This window comes from Hyaena hyaena, unplaced genomic scaffold, assembly GCF_003009895.1.
Source record: "Hyaena hyaena isolate Hyena2069 unplaced genomic scaffold, ASM300989v1 scaffold_1434, whole genome shotgun sequence".
Lineage (NCBI taxonomy): Eukaryota > Metazoa > Chordata > Mammalia > Carnivora > Hyaenidae > Hyaena > Hyaena hyaena.
In genome coordinates, this window is record NW_024082070.1 from 109,205 (window position 1) to 133,290 (window position 24,086).

A 24,086-nucleotide genomic window follows, 5' to 3' on the forward strand; every position below is an offset into this window, starting at 1 on the left:
CATTGATGTTAATCTGAACCTTATTGTTTGAAACCACAGATTTTCTAACTTTCACTGGAGAGTGTGATGGTTTAAGGGAAAGATAAGCATTTACTAGACCTGGTTGAATTCCCAGCTTTCTCCTTTACAAATTGTGTGGCCGTGGACAAGTCACTTAACCTATCAAAGACTCAGTTTCTTCATATGTAAATTGATGCTAAGATTGATAATCATTTTTCTATGAGGATGATGTGAAATACTGTACATGAAAATGTTTTTCTCTACAAACTACAAATATTACTTGTTTTATAGTCAGTTTTAGAATGTTTCAAAGATAGTGACAGAACTCACATAAAATTCTCAGTGTTTTTTTTCTAATCTCTCCATGTTCTTCATCCATTATAAACTTATATTCCAGGCCTGTCACTGCAGAAGGAGCTTGGGAAACATAAACTACAGTCTTAGGCAGAGACTGTATAGCATAAAGAATGACATCAGAGGAAATGAGACCATGAACTGAAAACTCTGATGTTTAGTATTAAACAAAATATGGAGAATTCATGCTGTTATAGATTCATTAGTGAGGGGAAAAAAAAAAGAAAGAAATGAGAGAATGCACAAAACTATCCTTTTGAAGCCCTGGATGGATCAAAGGGAAAGACAACTACAGAGGCAGGATTCTGAGAAACTGAAAGAAAAAAGCCATTTGGGCAACTTTAGAAAAGGCCACAGATCTTGTGCTAGATTCTTCTCCTCCCTAAGTACTTCTTGTTTTGAGTGGTATTTGACCAAATGAACTGACAAATCAAATGTTTGGTGTGATGTGGCTGTGATGGAGACAAATGTCCATTGGAACACATAGGACCTAAAATGAAAGTAAGGGGCTACAGAATTAATGCAATATATCACCACTCTCCCATATGTCAGCTTTAAAGATTTGGTTTCTTAGAAACTTAGAGAGGTGAGAGGCTGGCGAATTAATCCAATGCATCATCACACGGTCCCTCGGTATCTATCTGTAAATTCTAGCCTCTAAAGGTACAGGGGATAGGCTTAGTAATGTTCAGGTATTTATGAGTTGTACAAGTTTCCCTTTAGCTCAGTCATTGGGAAGTTATTCACAAAAGATAAGAAAACGGCCTAAATCAACAGCAGTGTTAAACTGGAATCGTCTTTCTTCTTAAACTAAAAATAGGAAGTGCTCCATTCCCATATTATAAAAGCAAATTCCAACCCAATTATTTTCTCCTATTCAATTCAGTTGCCATATCAATATTGTGTTCTTGGGTTGACAATGAGAGGTTTATCCTTTTTTTTTTTTTTTTTTTTTTTTGATGGCTCTGCCTGTCAAAGGAGAGCCCCATGGGATTAGAAAGTATAAGTTGTATGTTTGTGTCTACTTTCCTTCTGATGAAGGAGCCATGTATGGATCTGCCTTCAATTTAGAACACAGTTTCTCACTAAGTAGATTGTCCTTAATCAGTCAGCCAGCAGACCATAATAGCTAATTTTATATAAGGGTTAAATCTTCTTTTGATTCACCATTATTCGCATTTCACAATTCAAATAAGAGAGGAAAACATATCCAACTTTTCTTGGGCTGAAGGCACTGACAGGATATGAGATGTTACATAGTCATGAGACAGTTGGTCTGAATATTAAGTGAAAATCATAAAGCCTACATTTTGGCTTGAATAATAGATCATTAATGCTTTTAAAAGACAGGCTGTTTATGATGGAGTTGAGCACGACTCCTAAAAATATGTTTATGGTATATAATTGCCCAAAGAGTAAGAAACTAAAGCTTCCCTTCTTCATACACATAAGAACCATAGTTTGTTTTAATTTATACCTAAAATTTAAAAAACTAAGCCATGCCTGATGTTGGAAGAGGCAGCTATTTCTACTAATGCAGAAATAACACCTTGGTTTGACAGTTTCACAAATATGCATTTGGAAGCAGAGGTTATTAGCTATTACTCTTAGTATTAGAATGACAGCGTAAATCCTCAGACCAATGTTCGCTGACATATATACACTCACACACACACACACACACACACACACACACACACACACATACACACATCCCAAACTCCCGAGCTGCCTGGTTATTAGGTGACTGTGCTATGCTCTTCAGTGTCAAGGGGCAGTGGCGGCTGTCACAAAGAACAGCAGGTGGCCATGCAGTGGCTATATCTCCACGGTAACTTTCACAGCTGTTTGAGTTAGCAGTGGAGCTGCAGCACAGAAAGAAACACCCAGCTTGCTCTCATTTATGTAACAGTTTTGAAGGGTATATTGAGGTGAATTATTTCTCTTGTCAAAATGGTCTAATGGCTTCTGAAGTTCCTTTCCAAAAGGTAGGAGCTCAGTGGCCTGAGGGATTGGGTGGAAACCACATTGGTTTTGGTGGTAAGAGATCCTTGCCAAGAAAGAGAGGAGAGTGGAGAAGAAATCATGTTGATCCCTCATCTAGGCCTTACAGTGCCTTAACTGTTATCACACAGCTGGCGATCCAGGGGGAGGGAAACAAAACTATGTGATTTTTCCTTGAGTTAAATCAGGTAGATGGTATTTTAGCAAGAGCCATTTGGGAATGGATGAGATTATATAAATCCAGGAGAATTTTTGTTTGTTTTACTTTGCTTTTGGACAGCTGTCCAATCCCTACTTTAAATATTTAAGAACTTTGTCTTATGCCTCAGAATATGAGCCTAGATCAGCATGCATTAGAAATAAGGACAATTTTCCTTGCCTGTTAATCAATGAATTGTATTGAGAAATAGAGATTCTATATTATCTTTAATACATACTTAGGTTGGCTAGAATATATTGGGAAATAAATTAATATATAGGCTCATAGTACTTATAAAGTAATCTTATTTAGTTTCAATATAAGAGCTCAATAAATAAGAGGTTTTGTTAATTTCACTTTTTTGATAAAAACCAATATATTTTCCTTAATTTTTAGATTGCTTTAAACCTTCTCTTTTTTTTGTATATGTGGGTCTTTTTTAGAGTAATGGACCACTGGTGTTTCCTAATCAGAAGCAAATGTTTTCAATGTGGTCTTTGAGTACTGTGTCTCCTCCTTTGATTTTTTTTCTTGAGAATAGAAAAGACTTTTTTTTCCTCTTGCAAAATATTTAGAGACCTAAAAGTATCTCTGAATTGTGCATGAAAATGCAGGGTGGCCCATAGGTAGTAGAAAGGAAATTATCTTAGATTTGTGAGTTTGTTTCTGTTTTTGCCAATTTTGAAAATTGCTTAATATATCTGTAAAGAGAGCTAACATCCCTTCCTGCTGCAATATTTTAACCACCTTTGTTGTGAGTGTAACAGATCAGAAACTAAGAGATTGAACCAAATCTGAAGGTTTTTATCAGAGTCCTACTAGGTCCCAGTCCTTTATAGGTCAGTCAACGTTACAACAGAAAAGGAAAATTCTGTTTTATACCCAAGGGCACAATTAAACGCTTACATTTAATTAAGTGTTGGGTTGAGTGATTCAGACAGTAGACACTGTAGGAGCTCAGAGAACGGAAAGACCGGAAACATCTAAGATCAGAATCATTTACTTGAAATCAGTAACCATAGAGCTTACTTACAACTTTCTAAAAGCCCAAATAATGCAGTCAAATGTGTGACAAGATGCAAAAGCCGACCCAAGTACTCAGTGTTCACATGGAAATAGTAGACTAAATAGTGGTTGTTCTGATCCAGCTGTGATATTGAAAATGTCACTTTTACTTGTTCTGTATTATTGCCTCTGAATTCTTTTATATGTAAAACCCAAAAGTCACCTGACACATCATCAGGCAATTACTACTTCTCATTGTGCATGTCAATGGCTGATAAAGTACACATCATTACAGTTCAGGAATGTGCTATTATTTTCCTCTTACACCCAGGCACCTCCTTGGTGATAGGCCTGGTTTGGAAGGGGTAGGGAAATACAGTTCGTAGGAGTAATCACGCAGTGGCCTGCTGTGAAGAAGAGTGAGCTTTATTTACAGCACAGCACTCTGATTTGGCTTTAAAAGAATTACATCAACTAAAAATTATACATGATAGACTTGGCAGAAACATAAGCTGGTGGTCAGGCCTGATTATATCAAATGGAAACACTTGGAAAGTAATGTTGCCAAGGTATCGCTCACTCAGATTTATAACAGGTGTCCACGGGAGACTAATCCTCACAGATTCTCAACTGCTTTTTAAATGCTAAGATTTTGAGCTAGAGATATGCTGTGGCTCCATGACAAAAAGTGTTATGCTAATCAAGATCCACCCAAGCCTTCTGATCTAAGATAAGGCGAAGCCTAAAAGAAAAACACGTAGTGAATGGATCCTCTCATTGCAATGTCTTCATGATTAAGAAGGAATAATTAGGTTGTATATGTAAAGATCAAACTAGACAAATATGTCAAGTAATATCTTGAGCAAAAAAAACAGACAGGAAAATAGCTCACTAATAATAAATAAGTAGCACATAGCATAATTGGTATTGGTTAGGATAAATTTGCAATTTTTCCCCAAAAGAATATGTTTAAGGATTAATGTAATTGCTTTTAAAGAACTGTTGTGTGTGAATAAAGCACATGAGTCTTAGTTTTAACAGATAAATTCTAAAAAAAAAATCACTTGTTTACTTGTGTGTTCTTTTTCCTAGATTGCAAGTTTTTCAAAGCCAAGGAGTGTCACGTATTCCTATGTATACTACCAGCACGTAGCACAAATCTTGGCCCATCTCTATGCTCAGGAAATGTTGGGAAATGCTACTAAGAATTATTTTCAATTATGGGTTTTCTCAACAAGAACATTAAGAAAAGCAAACAAAATGGGTGAAGGTCAGAAGTTTTAAAAGCATTTAGTTGTCTGAGCAAAATGAGACTTGATATTCCCTGTTGGTACAGCCTCATTTTTTAATTAAACTAGGCATGTAAAATAAAGTAGCAATGTCACTGAGTTAATGTAGAAATTCTTCTGTTTCTTTTATACTCTAGTAACTAGGTTTTTAAGATCCATTTAGGTATGATGTAGCCTTCATTTTGGATTTATCATTTGAACAACTTCTGCCACCTTGACATACATGTCGAGACTATAGGAAATCACTTTGCTATGTGTCAAAAATTTCCAAATTTGAGAGATCAATGATAGTGGAAAAAAACTGCAACCATTGAGGAGAACTCTTTTGTAAGAAACAAAATGTAGCCAAATATAGGAAGTTGATGTTATTGTACATGAGAAGGTCTGTCTGACATAATTATTCATATGGATCAAGAGTGTATTAAACTTTTGCTGAATTTTCCATATGAAGGTCTCTACAATATTTTAGTACTGTCTGAAAGATGTTCTAACCTTAATGTTAGAACATAATTATTAGGACTTAATTCAACTCAATGGCTAAAGTACACATGCATCTCTAAATTGGTACTGTTAATTTTCATTTTCAGAATCCAGTCCACAGTATATAGAAACTTCCCGGAGAAAATAATGGAACATCTAACAGGTAAAATATATGTTTATGGGAATTTGGATATCTGTTTTCTATGTAAAGATTCTGCTATTTAATACAAGTATCAAAAAATTTTTTAAAAAATTACTTGGATGCTCATGAAGGCAATGTTGCCTATAATTTGGTTATATTATAAAGATTTTATAGATGACGAATACAGATGAAGAGAATCTATTGCTTACATTTACAAAAGTAGTAAATGAGACAGGATTTGAACTCTGACATCTGGCATAGGGCCAGAATACATTTTACTTGTTAAAAACAAACAAACAAACAAACATTTTTTTTTGTTTGGAAAAAAAATGAAGCAACCTCTGAAGTTGAGTTTGATGACTGGCATCCCAACCCCAGTCTACCCCTCTTTGATTCTCAGGGATAATGACTTCTGTTTGGTACATATTCTTCCAGACCTTTTGCTATGCCTTTGCATAAATCCATATGTACTCCTAGAGAATATATAGTATCCTGTATTTTATGGCTTTAATATGTAAATGATGTAATGTCGTTTTGTCATTTTGAAATAATTTTGAATTTAACCTCATATCTTAGGACCACTTCCAGGTTAACATATTTAGTTCTACCTCTTCCTTCTAAAATGCTACGCAGTGTAACATAGCAGCATGACCAGCTCTTCCTTTCTTTTAACCACATTTTTCTTAAGAACAGTAAGACTATTTCCATGGGGGAGAGGAAAGATGCATATGTGAGGCAATGACTTGACTTCTATATTATCTCCACAATATTAGAGTATCACCACAGAATTTTGAATCAAAGCTCTATTTGAGACTGGAAAACTGGTCTTGAGGATTGTGGAAAACTCTGGGTAAGTTATTAGAACTCGGCTTCTTGTTTTGCAGTAATATATTCATGACTCTGAGTGTAATTGTTCTTATCTGTAATTGGACATCACTCTCCCATATGTCTATATCCATAGTTTTACTCTCAAAAGTGTGAAGTATTTTACAAATATTAGGTGATAATCTTATATCAATTTAATTCATCATCCACTTATTGAATATTTGCCATGAAATATATTCTGATGTAGGTATCATAGAAAGCAAAGTAAATATGTTATCTAAGAGCATGTGAATCATAAAAGTAAAAGACACAAATATAAACACTCTGAAAAAGGAGTGTATGATCTGAATTATAGGAAAGATTCAAGGTTGCTTGGATTATAGGGGAAGAAGAGACTACTCCAGTAAACAAGGCTGTGAGGGGTGCATGGGTGGTTCAGTCGACTGAGCATTGGACTTTGGCTCAGGTCATGATCTCATGGGTCACGGGTTTGAGCCCTGCATAGGGCTGTGTGCTGGCAGCTCAGAGCCTAGAGCCTGTTTTGGATTCTGTGTCTCCCTCTCCCTCTGCCCTTTCCCCACTCATACTCTGTCTCTCTCTCTCTCTCTCAAAAATAAATAAACATTAAAAATTTTTTAAAAAGAAGAGGCTGTGAAATACTTCTTGAGAGAGATGAAATTTATGGTAGAAAATTGAGAGACACATTAGTTAGAGTGTAAGAGGAAGAGAGGAACGGATTGTTCCAAATTCCCTCTTCTATAAATTGGACTTGGATGATTTGTTCAGGCTAGCGTTCTGGAGCTAGTGAGTCTTTTCTTACTGGCATGAGGCTCTTTGAAGAGCATTATCAAGGAACCTAAAAGCTCTTGCTTAGTCATAATTGTGTTGGAAAATCAAACATGTAGTCGTAATAAAGTGTCAATCTAAGGGATCTTCGGATAAGCAAAAGCCAGGTCTGATGCAGTGCTCCACCAAATGTGAGGCATGCTGAAAGGCACAACACAAGAGTTCTGGAAGATGGATATGAATCAGTGCCTGCAGAGAACTTATAAGGCACCAGAATACAGAATAAGGTGTTTTGTTGTTGTTTTGTTTTGTTTTGTTTTTATATAATCTCTATTCCCAACATTAGGCTCAAACTCACTGAGAGCAAGAGTCACATGTTCTACTGACTGAGCCAGCCAGGCACCCCGTCAGGTGTCTTTTTATAGGATGTTTCAGGTTTCACCATAAATAGAGGGAGAGGTTTTAAGGGCAATGAAAATAACTCAAGCAAGTTTGTGAACTAGGAAAATCCAGGGCTTGTCATCAGGTAGGTAGTATGATTTAGGATGTTTTTGGGGGATGAATAAGAGAGGAAGACAGAAGGTGGTACAGAGGGTGAAGACACAGAAATGTGGATTAGAACACATTGTGACGCTGAACCAATGTGAGGTTCTATTTTAATGACATATGGTGAAACATTAAAGCTTTTCTTCCACAGAGTGACACACATCAACTGTGTTCTTAAAAGGGATCTCTTGCAGGGCTGTGGGTAAAAGAAGAAAGGTTGGAAGGGGTGAGAATAATTGTGGGACTATTACAATAGACCAGGAAGCGTTATTATGGTCTTAGACTAGTGAAAGAGAAAAAGAGAACTGGATACGTCTGAGAGACACTATAGAAATGGATTTCTTGGAATGATTTTTCAGCTGATTTGATAGGGATATAAGGAAAAGAAAAGAGTCAAAGATGATAATAATTGCTATAGTACAACTGTTATTTAATTACCTGTGTGCAAGACATGCTAATATAGATATGTCTATACTTATAGATATTAACTTATATATATACTTATATATATTTATAACGTATTTCTCACAAAAAACCCACTAATATATCCATTTTACTCAAAAGGAAACTGAGACTCAAGAAATCCTATAACTTCCTGAAGGTCATGATTAAAATCCTTGGCCCATGTTCTTTACCATAGTGATTCATTTAAGACCTTTTGATGACATGTGTTAATGTTAGATGTTCATTCAGGAAGACGATAGATGTTTGTGCAATATTTTTATACTTAATTATTTAAGTTTAGAAATTTCTTTCAAGACTTTGGTAAAGCTTATTCACATAGATGCATGTAATCTATGAATGAAGCCTGTATATCTATGCATATTCTTAAGTCTCAAAATGTTTTCCAAGTATTACTGCCATTGAGTTTCAGGAATATGATAAAATATAAGTTTTAGAATCAGTAAAGTACTAAAAAGTGGCTGACAGTCTTTCTGGTTTATTTATTTTCTTGATGCATGAAACACTTTGTGTCAGCTTTTTTAAAGAAAGGAAAAAAATAACAATAATGTAATTTCCTAAATTCCCTTCAGTCTCTGAAAATGAAAGCCCAGTTCCAGATAATGAAGTTGAGCGTGGTGAGATTTAAATTCTATCCAAATATGTTACATTAACTCACAGTTATTTATTCTAATAAAGGAGAGGGATCCCTGGATAATTGAAATCCATAGATAATTGAAAAACTACATTTAGCAATATTTCTCAACCTCAACCCATACCAAAATTCTTATTGGCATTGCAATCAAGTAACAAAAACCTCTCATTTAAATTTCATTTCCATTCTCTTTTCTTCTCACTTAAATGGGAAAGGAAATGCCTAAATTAATAAAGAGCAGAAGGCAAATGTACCTGGTTCCTATCTAGGAGCAGGTCAGAAATTGGATGCCAGAAACACTTATAGGTTAAAAAAAAAAAAAAAAAAATGACTAAACCAAGAGTCTTTAAATATAGTTATTGGTGTAATTTTGAACACTTTGTGAATAAGAGAATGGACCTCTAACTGGCTTTATATTATCATTAGATGATGAGCACAGTGGTGCTTCAAATGGGAAAAATGGATTGCATACTGACCTTGTATTGTTTTTTATTAGGCAGAATGTTCCTGTGAACAGAATAGCAGGTGCATTATTACACCTGTCACTAATTATTCAGGAAGTTTCTTAACATACCAACATATCAGTGTGAGCATAAAAGAGTAATGAAGCCTGTGACAAACTGGCAAATGGATATTGTGTTTTGTTCACCTAATTAAGAGTTTCAAGGTTTGCTACAACACTGAATTTGCTTGGCATTGTGTCTTAGTAACTTCAAGATTTCATTGGTCATAGAATAAATATTTAAGAGCCTACTATGTTCACAGGAGTGGAATGGTGGATGAATGAGGAAGCCCTTGCGCAGCCTCTCCCAACCCGATATGTATTTTTTCCTACATTATGGATTATTGGAGGGTGTTCCAGGTCAATGACAGCTTTCTGAGAAGATGATCTATAAGATCAATTAAGAAATAATTTGTTTAAAATCAGCTAGCTTAGAGATCAATGTGATTATTCAAAATTCCTTATATACTTTCTGCTCGTGTGTTTGCTATATACTTTCTTTAAATGAAACCATAAAATTTAGGTATCTTTACAATAGAAAATCAGATAGTAGTGAGCTCCTTTGACTGAAACATGGTCGGTAGAGAGGGGGTACCTGGATCATTTTATTTTCAGCTTTTCATCCTTCTTTCCCTACAGTTTTCCTTAGATGATGTGTGGGTTGGGAGAAAAATGGTGTTAAAGTAACCATCTTCTTGATCATCAGAACTAAACTCAGATAAGATTTGTCTCTAATTTACTATTATTTGCCTTTTGTGTTTTTGTTACTCATCTCTCTCTCCTAGTGCACGGTGAGCTTATACAGACCCATGGATGTTCATGCACTCCAGTCTGTTGACACTACCATTTGGGCAAGAGTTGATATCTGTGTCGTAAGTGGGACTCTTACGAATTAATCGATTGATTCATTCATCTTACCAACATTATTGAACATGCTATGTTTTAGGCACTGTGCAAAACATAGGGATTAGAAAGACAAATAAGGCAATTATTTTAAGAATTCTATTCTATCCTTCTAATTAAGAAGTATAATTTTAATACCACACATTCTCTCATTTAAGCGTACAATTAAATGATTTTTACTAATTTACAGAGTTCTGCAATCAGCACTAAAATTCAATTTAGAACATTTTTATTATTCCAAAAAGATTTCTTGTGCCTATCTGCAGTCAACGTCTATTCCTTCCCCCAACCATTCATTTCTCTATATATTTACTCCTCTGGATGTTTCACATAAATGGAATCATATAATATCGTATAATATGCTTCTTTCCCCTAGCATGATGCATCTGAGGTTTTTTCGTGTTGAAGCATGAATCCGTAATAGTTTGTTCCTTTTTATTGCTTAATAGTGTTTTACCATATGGGTATGACACGTTTTGTATATGCGTGAAGACAGTTGTATTTTATAGTACAAAAGAAGCTAGAAGTTTTAATATCTTGTCTATATCAAGAGCTTGCTGCATATTTTTGCATCTTTAAGAGATAAGAAAGTTGCTGGGGTACCTGGGTGGTTCAGTCAGTTAAGCGTCAGACTCTTCAGCTCAGGTCATGATTTCAACGTTCATGGGATCAAGCCCAGAAATAAATAAACAGGCCCAGAAATAAATAAGCATTAAAAAAAAGAAATTAGAGAGTTGCTAAAAGGCACATTTGCTGTTTAAGTCAGGTTTTAGAGATCCTGAGACTCTCGTTCTCCTGGGAAAGTTTGATGACGGGAAGGAAAGAGCTTTGAAGCTGGAGATACCAGCACTGAACTATTATTAGAAACCCTATCACTGACTTGGTTAAAAGAAAGCATGAGATTAGAGGATCCTGTTACTATTGATGATAGTTTGGCCTGGCTGACTCAAAAACTAATGATAACAACACGGTTTCCACTTTAGGAATGGCAACATGAAGTGTTCCATTGAACTGTTAACCATGTAAGAAGCATAGATTGATAGTTATATAGAAAGATAAATAAAATTATATATCTATATCTGCATGCACACACACACATGCACACACACGTAATGCACACAACTATTGAAAATCTCTGACAATTACCAAAGGGTAAACTGCCAGTAAATGAAGAAACATTTCTTTTAGAAAATCTACTAAAATGTGGTAAGTATGCTGAGAGTCTGTGGAAGCTGAACTACATCTCACTTCCTTCTGCTCTCCTTCAGTCCCTCCTCAGTACCAGCTCAGTTTAACAGAAGCTCCCCTCTTGATTGATATGTCTGTCTTTTCACTCCTAGTCAGGGGATACTACATCTACTAGGAAGGGTAGGTCACAAGTATTTCGAGTCCCCTCCAACTCTGAGTTGCTGAGGCTATATTGTTGGTGGGTCCAGATGAAAAGTCAGAGGCTCCCTTCCTCCACCTAGACTTCACTCATATGTTGGTTGCTCTACCTGGGCATGAATAATAGGGCTCTGATCTTCACCCTAGTTAATTTGTGGGACAGATTTTCAATGCCAGCAAAGGCAAGTTGGGAGTAACAGAGGCTAGGGCCCCTCACCCAGTGTTCAGATCAGTTGCTCAAGGAAACAGTCCACTAAAACAGAGAACTCCAAAGTTTCACCAAAGGAATTAATTTTGTTTAAAACATGGTGTGAGTAACTTCAATACTGAAAGAACACTCTCAAAAACAATGGAGATTTAGGTGATAAACAATTAAGAGGAGGCTGTTAGCTTTATGAAATCACCAAGCTAAACCAGAGGCCAACTAGTTTACTGGAGACAAGCAGGGAAATAGCCAAGAAAAACCTTCACAGAGTCAGAAAATACCTCCAAGACAGTCTTTAAAAACCATCTCTGCCCATATTTAATTGGATCATACTGTGGAATAATTTATGCCTGAGGACATTGTCAAAAGCAATAGGTCACTCAGTCCATAATTAGTAGAGGCTTAAGAGCTGGGTGTGATACCAGTAGAGGCAGATGGCTCATTAGACAGATCAGGGAAAGAGACAAAGAGAGTCTTGTTAAAACAGCAGTTATTTCTTGGTGATCGTGCACATACCCAGGGCTTTACCTTAGGAGGAGCAAATGAGAGGCTTCACACAGCAAGCAGAATACACTTCACTGAAATACTCTCGCCAAGTCTTTGAATAAATGAACAAGCAAAAACAATAAAAACAAACCCTATAGAGGGGGGAGGAAATCAATAGTCAGAGTTGCTAAGATATATTACCTAAAATGTCCAGTTTCAACAAAAGTTTATGACACATGCAGAGAACAAATATGACCTATACTTAGGAAAAGAAAGCAGACAGCAGAGATTGCCTGCGAGAGGAGCCAGGTGTCATATTCAGACAGATGATTATCTTCCTGGAAAGAATTCAGTTCAGTCTGGCTGGGATGGAAAGGCTCTCTGGCAGTGTAGGGCCTCAGGGTCCTGTTCAAAACCCACTGGAAAGGGACTACAGTGACACACAGGAAAGATCTGTGGCTGCAGGGAGTAAGTGACTACAGTATATGCTGTGAACAGCTAACCTTTTACAAAACACTTTTTTTTTTTTTAATGCAATTTTATCTGAGAGAGAGAGAGAAAGGGACTGAAGGAGAGAAAGAGAGAATCCCAAGCAGGATCCAAGCAGGCTCCAAGCTCAGTGCAGAGGTGGATGTAGGGCTGGATCCCACTACCCTGGGATCATGATCTGAGCTGAAATCAAGAGTTGGATGCTCAATTAACTGAGCCACCCAGGTGCCTCACAAAACACTTTCCAAGTCCTTTGTCTTTTGTATGTATTAACAAGTATATATTTATAATATAAAGATATAAAAGTAATGGAACAATAAAATAAATTTGTGCCTGAAAAATTCATTTTACTCCAATCTCAAAAAGAGTCTACTTTTTTCTAAATGCTCAATGAAATACTAAATAGACACATTATAGGTTGGATTAAATTTAATGATTCAAGAAAGCATATTACTTAAGATTTTTGTATTTTATTATTATATGTTGAAGCCCAGATACTCTTCTCCATTTATACCAAGAATATAAAACACATTTTATAAGGTAATTTACCACTTAAAACTGATATTTGATGTTTCTTTCTTCCTACCAAGAGATTTCTTAGTAGATTTTATTTAAGAAGTTTCTTTTAAGATGTTTATTTATTTGAGAGAGAGAGAGAGAGATCATGCATTGGGGAGAGGCAGAGAGGGAGACAGAATCCAAAGCAAGCTTCAGGCTCTGCGTTGTTGGCACAGAGCCTGACGCAAGGCTCAAACTCATAGACTGAGATCATGACCTAAGTGGAAGTTGGATGCTTAACTGACTGAGCCACCCAGGCACTCCCAAGAGATTGTTTTAATTAATTTTCTTCTGACTTCTATCTTAGATATTTACAGAGATGTCTCAATCATATATTTGATTGATTTATTTTAATATGTTAATTGTGGGAAGATAACATTTAATAAAAGAAATAGTCTGATGCTATTCATGGTGTCTATTGCATCATAAAAAACACCTCTAGTATATGGATTGTTCTAAGCTTGACAGTTTGTGATGGGAATATCCAGTGTCAACTAATACATTGATAGAGAAGGGCCAGGAACACAAATTAAAAGACAGTTCTGAATTTCTCCACAAGTCACCAAATTAAAAATTAAATAGGACTGTGAAGGCCATTCATTTAGGAATGGAAATAGTGGATTCTAAGATGATCTCATGTGTTGCTGCAGAAAAAGAAAACATATAAGAGATGCTTACTGCTTCTTGCCCACATGCAAAAGTTCCTCCTTGATGGACTCCGGTTTGATAAAACAGAAATCATAGAAAACCTGATAAACATATTTGAAAGTCTCTTCATAGAAGAGGTGTAGCCTTATTAGAAATACTTGGTATTAATTCAAAGATCATGTAGATTACCTCTGGATTTGAAAAGGAAAAATTTTAAGCAAGATACAACTGTGCTTTAAGTATCTATCCTTCTTTCTTTTTAATCATGGAGAACTATACTACAAAGGTTAAAGATTTTAAATATTTAGCAAAATGTACCTTTTAACCTTCTCTCTCTCAGAAGGCAGTCGAAACTCTATTCAATTCATTAAATTAATCCTTGGTGGCCACAGCAGAATAAAAATTTCATTTCTTTAGCATGCAAATGATGCTATTAATGTGTGGAAATATACAGCACAAAAGTCATTTACTTGTCTAAGTGAATTTTACTCTGAAACCTGCAGTGTATTTCATATACAAATAATAAAGATTAAAAGCAATGTGAAATTTAATCTGACAGTAAGTGCAAAACATTAGTTTTGTTTTTATGGATAAAAAATTTGTTTTTAAAATTGTTCTGGAAATGTGGGGCTTGTCTTTTGGCATAAAATTGGCCTAGTCTATGTGCTTTGAGCATCTTGCATGTTTAATGGACTTGAAATCTTAAGAATAAGAGCTTTCAATGATCTTTGGAATATGATATTGTTATCTATCCACAGATAAGTCATGAACATATACTTAGCTCTTGAAAGTGTGTGATTTTTAAAAATAAACTTTTTGATTTTATAACACATTTAGATTTACAGAATTATCGCAAAAAAAAAAAAAACCCACTAAACTAAAAAGGTTCTTGTATACCCTATGCCCGGTTTCCTATATTACTAACAACCGGATTAAATGTGGTATATTTGTCACAATTAATAAATTGATGTTGATATGTCATCATTACTATTATTAACTCAGTCCATACTTTATAAATTTTGTTGCTCAAATTGTTTCGGTGTTGACCACTGAAAGCTCATTTAGTTAACTCTTGGGTCCCATAAGTTTTTTTCTTTTTTGAGCACTTATTTTCTGGCACTACAAGATATGCTGAACTCATCTTGTCTATTTCCTGCCTCATTTCTAGAAGCAGCCCTTCCTCAAGGAACTCTGGTTCTTTGTATTGAAGAGTGGTGTAAGAAACCAAGATCTCCACACTAGGTGCACTCATTACTTCTAGGTTATTATTTCTAGGCCCTCTAAGTTACCTTGAAGGTTGGATATATACCAATCCCTGTAGGTGCACATATCTGCAAATATACCCACTTTTATCTATATTAAACCAAACATGAGTTCATTAGAGTGTATAACTCCAATGTACCTCATGGGTCATCCTAACCTCCTCCCCTTGCTTTCTTCCCACTTCAATAGTGAAAAATCTGATGTCCATGTACTTTACCTGTTGTAAGTATCTACGTATAGGGCTTTCAAAGTTCCTCACCCACATGCCAGTGGGAAACCATTTTACTCAATACAAGCAGTTACTTTAACCTTTAGTCTTATAGATTCTATTAATTTCCAAAGTTATTAGGTTCATATCTTTGTCCATAAAACCTTCAGTGAGGGTGGTTTTTTAAATTAGAACCATATTCAAGGAATATTATTTTACCTTAAATATGAGAGGAATTTAATAAAGATATGGCTTAAAAAATATATTCCAGTCCCTCAATACCTTGTGTCTGCAACTGACTTATCTAAATTAGGAGCAAAACTAGTCCGTTTCATTGGTTTCCTCATTTCTCTTCCCTCCTAAGATTGAGTTAGAAAGTTAGTAATGGGAACCCTAATGGGGGACATAAGTAACCCAATATCCTGGTAAACTTCAGATTATGCTATGTAATGATGAAGACAGTACTCAACACTTTACCTACAAAAGGAGGAAATGTCAGATTCTGGTGTGTGTCATCCAAGGCATTCTACAATATGCCATCAACTGATTACTTCAGGAACAGCTGTCTCTAATTCCTCAAGGTGAACATTAAACATAACACCAACTGACTTGTGTGAACAAGCTGACACCTTCCTGTCATTTTGGAAAGCTCTCTACAGAACAGATACTTATCTCTCGAAGTGTAGGTACTTTACATAATAACTCCCCAAAAAGCTAGAAGATCATCTGTTGGCTCACAGCTCGGTGGTACACTTGGGAAATACTGAGATGAACATTTAATCCCACTCTTTCTTAGTGAGAAAGACAGGGAAGAAAACAGCTCTAGCACTCACATAAATATTATGATAGAAGTTAATATAAAGTTTTCCCTCATGCCTAGGATTGGAATAATTTGATCATTTCTCTTTGCTTATACTAACTTTATTTTACTAATTTTATTTTCTATTATGATACATTATTTTCATAATCTCTTAATTCAATGTTGTAGCATTCATGAAGGCAGATATAAGATCTTATTCATTGCCTTCTTTCCTTAGCATCTAGCACAATGCTGTGACCAGAAAATAGCTGTTCAAAAAGATCTACAGAATAAATACGCCTTTAAGAGTTTGCTAACATATAAATGACACTTCTTATCAAACTAATTTTTTTATTAGAAAGGATGTGAGCATTTTTTGGAAGCATACATTTAGGACTATTTGAAATAGTTTGTTGGTAGGTATGCCTTTTAATTAAAGACTATGTTTTATTATGGCAGCATCATTAAACTATCTGTAAAGAAAAAACATGAAATTACATGGAATAATAGCTCAAATGTAGAATGCTCCAAAAGATAATTATAAAATCTAAAGATACTTGGTGAACACTTATCACACTTTAAAGTTTTAATATACCTGAAAACAGAAAAAAATGTCCAACCTGAAATAAATATTAAGAAAATTAAGAAAAAAAATTGAAGTTCATTGTTTAGAAGTGAGTAAATATTATTAACACAAATTATGATACTGGGTAGAATATTTAAAAAATTATATCAAATCATATATTTAATTATTGATTTTAAGGCACCATTAACATTACCAGGTACAGGCCAATGAAAGGTGTAAGATAATGTTTACTTAATGTATTTCACTTGTCTTTCCAAAAGAAGTAAAGCCCAAATTGCCTATATTGTATGGGTAAAAGGAAGTAAATTCCTGCCAAATGTCAAATATGCCTACACAGATTAGCAGTTGCTATGAGATAATATTCAGCAGATGTTATAAGGAACCAATCAGAGATTCTCTCTTCACAAATAATAAATATGAGGGAGCAGAATTTCTTGAAGATGTTTATAATCTGAATGATATATGCATGTAATATTTTTATAGAATGGAAAGGGTAGCCTCGTTTTTCATTCATTCATCCACTCAACATATACATTATGTGTAAGGCACAATGTCTTGTGAAAACAGATATAGAAGGATACTAACTCTCTTTTCCTCTCTTCTTTCCTTTGTTCAGAAAATGCAATACTAGAATCTTATCTGGATATTTGCTTTCTCTTTCTTTTCTATTTTTATAGTTCAATGAACCTTATGTAGCATATGCTCTAGAGCTTCACCTAGAATACTCCCTGCAGGGTGGAGACACTCAGAGCTCTGGCTGGCAGGATGCTCCCAGCTACCCCTTCAATTGTCCTTAGTTAAAGTTGCACCCCTTCCTTTGAAGCAGCTTGCATCCATTATCTAATTGATGGAGGGAAAAGAAGGCCTGGCCCCCGTGTCTCAATTTGGGAAAACACTGAAGTATTATCTCAACTCCTGAGCTCTCTCTGTAGACTTGTCTGAGGGCCTGAGGCCTCTGCCTCAACTACATTGAACTTCAACTTTTCCCTCTGCCGGTCCTGCTCTCTTCACTTCCTTCCAGTTGTGGCTCCCCAGTGTCCTTCCCTATAATCCCTTGCTCACATATCTGATTCTCAGTTTTTGTAGACAGTAAACTTAACCTAGAAGAGTTAGTACTGGAAGTGACCTAAAAAGCAGGCTCAAAAATGGGATTTGGGAACTGCAGCATCTGTCGGCCAAATGGCAGGGGATGCAGCTCCTAGCGTGTTGTGTGAGTGTAACTGTTAAGAATTTTACAGGTGGTGAACTGGGTAGAAAGGAATTCATTAGTGCTTGCAATATCTCAAGTGTTTGAGAGGTACAAGGAAATTAATAATTCCAGAGACCATCAGATCAAATGGCTATTTCTGGTATTGATGTGTTGGATAAAAACAGGCTGAGAGTGATTCATGAGTGGATTGATAAATAAAGTAAAGGAATTTAAGGTAGAAAGTGAAGGTTATATGGTTTCTTTGGTGGAATATATAAAGACTCATCTCTAGCAAACAAAGGGCAGAGAATGAATATGTGAACAAAGACTTACTCAGAAAAGTAACAGAGCTCCAGAGAAGGTTGAATTCTCAAGCATAGGAAGTTTCCTGTAGCAAAGCAAGGGCTCTGATTGAGAAGGAGTAGGATGCTGAAACTTGGATGGAGATATCTGATATGATGTACGGAAGACCTTGGAATGCAGAGCACTTCTCCAGGCTTTGAAAATGGAGAACACATCCCTGACATAGGATGACAGAAAGGCTCTGTCTCACAAGACAACATAAGGGCTGTTCTGAGCCTGCTAACTGAGGAAAGGGGCTACATGTGGATGGGATTGCAGCATCTAGCGACATGTATACGCAGCAGTTGTGAGAGAACTTATAGAACTGGATCCTGAGGTTGCTGAATAGAAGGAGGGGGACAGTGTTTAAAGTTTGATAAGGGAAAGTTTACTGATATGGCAGTACTGTCCCAGGATAAGAATTTAAAGCACAACACAAGACCTCTAGTGCTCCCATGCTGTGAGGAGGGCTCTTTGAAGCTAGGGAAAGCAATTACCTATATTATAATAAGTACATGTCAGACAGTAGAAGATGGGATCAAAATGACAAGAGAAATAGGCATTCTAATAAACTATAAACCCATAAAACACACCAGATGACCGTGATCCATAGAGAGCCTGAAGGGCATGCCATTTGCTAAAGTGATAGAGAATGTATTGGTTAGATTGGTACTAGTATCATTGAGAAGCTCAATGATAGGCCTCTTTGGTAGGTGGGGGCTGAGGTTAAGAGATACTGTTACAGAACTGAGGTCCCTAGTAGCCGTGGGTATGACGGGATCCCAAAATAAGGATAGGCAGCATCAACTACCAGAAGAAATATGGGTACAACTACTGTCATACGTGTCAAGGCTGGACTGTCAGCCCAGGGTCCTGGCCTCCTCAGTGCTAGGAAGATGGTTAAAGACACAGTTTTTATAGGGACAAGATATATGGACAGACATTAAGAGTGTTGCCTAATTTATACCATCTAAGTGAATTAGATTGTATAACCAGGAGGCAGAAGGCAATCACCCTAATAAAAGCTTATGTTCTTTTGTTTAGTTCTCGTTTCTGAAACCCACTAACTGGAGAATGTGAGGCCTCATGAGCAAAGATCCTGAGCAACGATAGTATGTACATATGATAATGATTCCCCCAGATCTTCCATGAAGGGGATTATGGCTACTTGCTCAGGTAAATTTATACCGAACAAAAGGGAATGGGCAGACATTTACATTTACTGGGCATAAATCTGAGTTGACACTGATGACTGGTCCCAGTGTCATCATGGCTCCCCTGCTGGAAAGATGAGAGTTATCAACTGTGGCTGCCAAGGCAGAAAATGTAGTTCATTCAGCTACTTTTCTTCTTGTACATTTCCTTAATTAACAAGATAAATCAGTGCTTGGCCAAACTTTACATTAGAAGGGAGTGAGCAGTGTAAAAGAATAAAGAAGCAAGTTGTAGGGTTGCAATGGCCCGCTTGAATCCCTTCTCCAGTAAGAGACACTCACTCCATCGGCTTCCCAAGCATTGGTTGCTGCCAGATTACATCTGTACCTCTCACCAGCATCTGTCCCTGGCTTAAGAGTACTGTCTTCCCCGTGGTCGACTTGCTCTCATTTCTTTCCTTAAGCCAACTTGTGGATGTGCCAGTTTAGAGCTTAAGTAACCCATGATCACCGCCAGATGCTGGCTGTTCCAAAATGTGCCGCCGTGCTGCTGCTGCTGCTGCTGCTGCTGCTGCTGCGAAACGAGACGGGGGCCCTGGTGAAGCCAGTGAAACTCAAACAGTCCAGAGAAATTTAATCCAATTAAATTCCATTTAATTCCTCAGGGGCTGCCATTGATGCTGAGTTGTGGAGCTGTCTTGGATGGTCTTTCCAGGCATGCGAGCTGTGACCCAGACAAATTCCTCTGAGGCTGGGAGACCACCAAGATGGGAGGCTACGAGACGATGGTTGCTCAAGAGACTTTGTGAGGCTCGGTGGCTTCTATCACGACGCAGCCGTCTCAGGTTGCATGTGCGCGTGAGCACGTGCGCGCGCGCGCACACATGCATGTGTGTGCAAACACACACACACCCCTCCACCACCGTCTTTCACCTATAGAGCCACATGGTAGGTTGGACCTGGATGGGATCATGTCTGAGCTCTACTCTCGAAAAAGGAAGAGATTAGGGTCCTAATAATGTTCTTCCTAATGACGTACTCATGCCTTGTGGCTTTTTTTGTATTTTGTTTTTATTTTTACATCAGGCCAAGAAAATTGAATTCTAAGTACCAAGAAATTTGAGGTGAAGAGATTTCTGTTAAAAAACAAAAACACATAAAACTTGGTAACAACTTTCTCCAAAGCAATGGGTACTGTCTTGCATCTGTTACATGAGAGGCCACAATATCAAGGAGACTTCTATCTCTGTGTTAGGTCTAGGGTCTGGTAGTCTTAAAAAGTAGGTTTTTGCCAATAACGACAACAAAATATTTAATGTACGACCTAATCAAACGTTCTTTAACATGCATATTAACTTCATTGGTGAAGAAGGAAAAACAAACTAGATATAAGTGTTTGAGAGTAGATTATGTCACCCTGTCCAGTCAACTCAAAAAGACGATCCAGTGTAATAACTTGTGTCATTTAACTATTTCATTATTGAATACACTTTTCAATTTAATTTTTACCTGTTTGCTATAAACAAACAAAATATACAAATGAAATATTTATATTTTTATAAATATACGTATGTATTTATATATATTTGTTACATATATATTTAAGAAGACTATAGTAGAGGCAAGGTAAATGGTGGTGAGTTTGCAGCAGAGATGAAATGTTAGAACTTAGGCTATAACAATGAATAAGAAGTGAAGTCAAACCTTAAAGAAAGTCGTTGCCCTTGAAATATACAGATTGGTTGTCTGCATTTGATAAATATATTTTTATAATTGCTCAAATCATATTTCAAACTGCTTCTATGAATATATCCTCCCTAGAATATTTTAAATCTTTCAATGAGTTTATTAGGAGCATATATTATAAAGTACAAAATGATTATTTAATGAACTTTCTCTTCTGCTTCAGCTCCTGCCATGACGCGCCACCCACAAAGCTACACTGAAGTGAAAGCAATGTGTCATAAATAGAACATTCCTAAAGATATGATATAGTAGCATTTTAAAACTTTAAATTGCTAGCAGGTGATGAATGAGGTTCTAGATTTTTTAAAAAAGGCTCTGACTGCCGTTTTATTGGATGTCAGGGTGCAGTCTGATATGGGAATGCAGTGTTTCAGAAGGAAAGTGCAGAGCTGCTGCACCCAGAAGTGTAAGGTGAGAAGTGTTAGGAGGTCATGACTGCTGCATGGATGGAGGAGATTTTTTTGTTCATATACAGGATAGGAGTTCTTGATAAAAGAACAGGGACTACAAAACCTTCCAGTCAACTGCAATGAAATTCAAAAATTGCTGTTTGAGACGTGGTAAGAAATAAAGATCCATTTTAAAAAGGCAGAAGAGTATAGCACCATGCAAAGAGAAATCGTGTTTAGTAGCCGTGACTAGCGGCCTACATTTTCAGAGTGTATCAGAGGAACAAAAAATTTCAGAAATGCAGCCACAGCTATTCATAATTGTCCCTACCCGTACCTTGTAATTTTTTGCAGGGGTGAGGAGTTCAAGGAATAAAAATAAATATACAGAGGTAACTCTGAAGGTAGGCATTAGAGTAAACTTAAAGGCCACACTAAGGTGTTTTAATGGACTATACGTAGGAAAAGAGAAGGAAATGACAAGAAGAAGCAGATTCTCCACAGTGTTTTGCAAGATCTATTATTGTTAATGGCAGGGCTGATAATGTGTCCTAAATATTTCCTTCTCTGGTTTTTGTTGCTTTCATAGGAGGATTATTCATCACCAGAAATTTGGGGGTGGGTTTGAGGGTAGAAAGGGCATACAGAATGAAAAATCCTCTTAATCCTGTTAAGTCTTTGGTACTTTTTTTTTTCTCAAGCAAAACAAAACCTAATACTTCAGGTTTACATAATAGTGTCAAAGCCAAGCATTGAACAAAGTCCATATTAATTAGTTCAGAATAATTAATGATTTTTCATTGTAATTACTTTAGCCTCATCTTTCAAAAAATTTTTTAAATTTATTTTTTTTTTTACATCCAAGTTAGTTAGCAGATAGTGCAACAATGCTTTCAGGATTGGATTCCTCAATGCCCCTTACCCATTTAGCCCACCCTCCCTCCCACAACTCCTCCAGTAACCCTCTGTTCTCCATATTTGAGTCTCTTATGTTTTGTCCCCCTCCCTGTTTTTATATTATTTTTGCTTCCCTTCCCTTATGTTCATCTGTTTTGTATCTTAAAGTCCTCATATTAGTGAAGTTATATGATATTTGTCTTTCTCTGACTAATTTAGCTTAGCATAATACCCCGTAGTTCCATCCACGTAGTTGCAAATGGCAATATTTCTTTTCTTTTTTCTTTTTTCTTTTTTCTTTTTTCTTTTTTTTTTGATTGCCGAGTAATGCTCCATTGTATATATAAACCACATCTTCTTTATCCTTTCATCCATCGATGGACATTTGGGCTCTCTCCATACTTTGGCTATTGTTGATAGTGCTGCTATAAACATTGGGGTGCATGTGTCCCTTTGAAACAGCACACCTGTATCCTTTGGATAAATGCCTAGTAGTACAACTGCAGAGTCACAGGGTAGTTCTATTTTTAATTTTTTGAGGAAACTCCATACTGTTTTCCAGAGTGGCTGCACCAGTTTGCATTCCCACCAGCAGTGCAAAAGAGTTCCTCTTTCTCCACATTCTCGCCAACATCTGTTGTTGCCTGTGTTGTTAATGTTAGCCATTCTGACAGGTGTGAGGTGGTATCTTATTGTGGCTTTGATTTGTATTTCCCTCATGATGAGTGACTTAAACGTCATTTCATGTGTCTGTTGGCCATCTGGATGTCTTCTTTGGAGAAGTGTCTATTCATGTCTTCTGACTATTTCTTCACTGGATTCTTTGTTTTTTGGGTGTTGAGTTTGATAAGTTCTTTACAGATATTGGATACTAAGCCTTTATCTGATATGTCATTAGCAAATATCTTCTCCCATTCCATCGGTTGCCTTTTAGTTTTGTTGATTATTTCCTTCACTGTGCTGAAGCTTATTATTTCATTTTCGCCTTTGTTTCTCTTGCCTCTGGAGATGTGTTAAGAAAGAAGTTGCTGTGGCCAAGGTCTACAGAGGTTTTTGCCTGCTTTCTCCTTGAGGATTTTGATGGCTTCCTGTCTTACATTTAAGTCTTTCATCCATTTTGATTTTATTTTTGTGTATGGTGTAAGAAAGTGGTCCAGATTCATTTTTCTGCATAATGCTGTCCAGTTTTCCCAGCACCACTTGCTGAAGAGACTGTCTTTATTCCATTGGATATTCTTTCCTGCTTTGTCAAAGATTAGTTGGCCATATGTTTGTGGGTCCATTTCTAGATTCTCTATTCTGTTCCATTGATTTGAGTGTCTGTTTTTGTGCCAGTACCATACTGTCTTGATGATTATAGCTTTGTAATACAGTTTGATGTCTGGGATTGTGAAGCCTTCTGCTTTGGTTTTCTTTTTCAAGATTGCTTTGGCTATTTGGGATCTTTTCTGGTTCCATACAAGTTTCAAGATTGTTTGTTCTAGCTTCGTGAAGCATGCCGGTGTTATTTTGGTAGGGATTGCATCGAATATGTTGATTGCTTTGGGTAGTATTGACATTTTAACAGTATTTGTTCTTCCTATCCAGGAGCATGGAATAGTTTTTCATTT

General features: G+C 36.4%; 1 long non-coding RNA gene across 2 annotated transcripts; it reads left to right on the plus strand.

Annotated features, from left to right (window-relative positions):
* Positions 1 to 2,238: 2,238 nt before the first annotated feature.
* Positions 2,239 to 20,281, plus strand: LOC120225569. 2 transcript variants are annotated; one of them, XR_005526833.1, is made up of 3 exons: positions 2,239 to 2,342; positions 5,439 to 5,494; positions 20,110 to 20,281. It is a non-coding gene; the product is annotated as an uncharacterized LOC120225569 (long non-coding RNA). The 2 variants fall into 2 exon arrangements; XR_005526834.1 differs by lacking the exon at positions 20,110 to 20,281 and adding an exon at positions 19,335 to 19,441.
* Positions 20,282 to 24,086: the final 3,805 nt, after the last annotated feature.